General features: G+C 36.9%; 1 pseudogene; it reads left to right on the forward strand.

Moving 5' to 3' along the window:
- Positions 628-3,359, forward strand: part of LOC109362014 — a 9,920-nt pseudogene continuing 7,188 nt past the window's right edge.

Below are 3,359 nucleotides of genomic sequence, written 5' to 3' on the forward strand. Positions count from 1 at the left end.
ATGTTTGGATGTTTGTGAAGATATATGTTTGTGAAGATATATGTTTGTTGAGGAAATGTATTGAATATTGTATGTGAGAGAGAACACATTGTGACATAGTAGTGTCCGAATATGACACCCGGATCTCCTAAACCATCTCAAAGGTTTTGGAGTTAACTTGGGTTTTAAGAAACCCAATATTTTTATGTTTGTATGTTTGAATGCTTTTGAATATATATGCTTGTTGATGAAATATGTTGAATATTGTATATGAATGTTGTTGAGAACTTTTCTGGGTGCAGGTGTTTGAAAAACCATGTTTAAATGTGTTTTGGTTGTCGAAAAGGGCAAAAGTTGGTATTCTGTACAAGCCCCTGTCGCTTGGGCGAGCACAGTCTCGCTTGGGCGAGGGGAAGTTTTGGTTCTGGAACTCCCTCGCCTGGGCGACAAAGCCTCGCTTGGGCGAGCAAGCCTCGCATGGGCGAGCAAGGGTCCCGCTTAGGCGAAAAAACCCAGGTTTTCGATGAAATTCTGGAACTCTCTCGCTTGGGCGAGAAATGTCTCGCTCGGGCGAGCAAAGGCCTCGTCCGGGCGAGCAAAAGCTAATACGGTGCCGTCTAGTTCAAACTTTCAGCCACAGAAAAAACAATGGCGACAAAAGCTTTGGGGTTCTCTGTAACTGATCTTTCGAACCATTTAGGTTCCAAGTCGCGACCCATTTCTCAAAATAAATGATATTTTTGTGCCATAGTTTTAACTGTTGATCATTGACACTTAGACGATTAAATTTGAGTATACACACGTTGATATTCATGGGCACATCATAAATTTTGTAAAAGGGGGTGCTTTAGACGTTGTCTTAATTGTTTTGATTTTTTGTCAAGGAATTCTTGAGTTTCAACTTTCAATGAATTGGATAGTGGGTTCTATATTATGTAAGCATAGTTGCAATGGGGATAAGGTTGTTTTCTACATAAATGTTTCAACTTTGAAAATTTGTTTTTCCATACTAGTGTTTCCTAATCTGAAGCAGAATATGCATCCTGCTTCTGTTGCATCTGGTAACCTGAACATGACAAGTGTTTTGTTTCTTTGATGGTAGCATGCTCTATTTCAGTTTTGTAGTTAATGCTTGAAGTGAAACATGCTCCTCATTTTTACTTGGAGGTTGATGAAATTGGTGCGGTTCTTGTTGCTTGAAAAAATAGGCAAGGGAGAAAGGCCTTGGAACACTTCAGATGCTAGACTAGTGCTAGTAGATGGATCAATATGGAATGCAAAGTCATTTGGTGCTTCAGGAACACAAGTTGGTGAAGTTGTTTTTAATACATCATTGACTGGGTAAGATGAATTATAAATCATAAAGATCCAATCTTAGTTATGGCATGCAGTCATGTAAATACTTTGATATCTGGATGTTTACTTTGTTACATGTGTGCACTTCAGGTATCAAGAAATTCTAACATATCCTAGTTATGCTGGCCAGTTTGTGCTAATGACAAATCCACATATTGGTAATACCGGCATAAATTTAGGTAAGCATGTTGTTCTAATGACAAATCCATATGTAAATGCTTGTTTGTAGTCACGTTCATAACCACATTAACTTGAAAGTTACTTTGTGTAGCTTCCTCCAAGCATGTGTTTGTCGGGCCTCTAAACACAGAAGCAAACACGCTATAAGTCTATTGAATCCTTTGCTCTTGTAAATCACTTGAAAACTAACTTTTGATGTACTGTCAGCAGATGATGAGGAATCAACACAGTGCTTCCTTGATGGTCTAGTAATTAGAAGTCTGAGTATCAAGTTTTCCTCATGCTCTGAAAATGATTCGTTGATTGACTTTTGTTTAGTCTACTTACTTTCCATGTGCGGAAACACTAGGTTATTACTTAGCAGAAAGGAATGTCATTGGAATTCGTAAGTATCTTATATGATTCTGCTTATGTTATTTTGAGAAAATCCTTATCTCTGCATTACTTTAGTTTTTAACTTAAACTTCGATGGTACTTTGTGATGCAACAGGTGATACGATACAACGTGTTGGAAATTCCTTATGATTGGTGAAATACCAATCATAGGATCTTGAATTTCATGATTCTCACGCACATATATGAATCATATGGTGCAGTGTCATACTTGAATCCATGTTACTGGATGTGCTCATTTGATCTACGTTTCTGAAATAGGTTTTGTGGTGTGATGGCCTTCCTCAACCAAATCCTTGATTCCTCTTGGGACTTGCGTTTTCACTATGATGGGGAGAAGAGAAAACTGAATTTTGATTTGGTGTATTAGGGACCATAACATTCCTTATGTTTTAACTTATAGGGTTCTCATTATCCCCTATGGGTTAACCTGATGGTTATCTACCCATTAAGCTCATATCCGTTATAAGCTTTTAGAAACTTAAGGGGTGTCACTAATTAGATCACTTATAATATAACCCCGAAAATAAATAGTTGATATCATTGTATCAAATATATGATGCTCACCTTAATTAGAAATTTGTAATTTCTAACATTCTCCCACTTGAGTTTCATATCTTCATGATACAATTATAGCACAGGTTCTTTAGGCGCGCATCCGTATGCTATTTACGTTTAGACTTCTCCTTAATACAATATGGTCCATCTCATATATTAACTATGAAACCACCACGACTTTCATCACATTTAACTGTGACTCGACCATGATGATCACCATATTAATATACTCAATGACATAGATCAAATATGGATGAGTGACATGGAAATTTCATGCAATGAGATTTCAAACATGTCTATTTCCAACTGGTCCTTATTTATTCTTTAGTGAGATCAATCCAAAGTCTTTAATTGCAACACAATAGTTACAATGCACAATTTCAAAATGGAACAATAAATCATCAACTTTATTATGCATAAAAACTGTATATAATATCCAAAGCAAAACATAAAACATATAGACTCTCACTGAACTAAGGTACCCTAAGGAACAACACTCATATGAGCAACATGCTCATGAAATACTTTAGGTATCAAACCCTTAGTCAATGGATCAGCTAGCATAAAATTTGTCCCTATATGTTCTATGGAAACTTGTCCATTTTGAACACTTTCTTTAACAACAAGAAACTTTATGTCAATGAATTTTGACTTTGTACAACTCCTATTGGTCTTGGAGTAAAGAACCGCGGACTTGTTGTCACAATAAATCCTCAATAGTCTTTCAATACCATCGACCACACGTAAGCCAGTGACAAAATTCCGCAACCATATGCCATGGTCTGATGTTTCAAAACAAGCCATGAACTCTGCAGCCATGGTTGAAGGAGCTATAAGCGTCTGTTTCGCAGACTTCCAAGAGATAGCACCTCCAGCCAATACAAACACATATC

Source organism: Lupinus angustifolius, chromosome LG12 (genome assembly GCF_001865875.1).
Source record: "Lupinus angustifolius cultivar Tanjil chromosome LG12, LupAngTanjil_v1.0, whole genome shotgun sequence".
Lineage (NCBI taxonomy): Eukaryota > Viridiplantae > Streptophyta > Magnoliopsida > Fabales > Fabaceae > Lupinus > Lupinus angustifolius.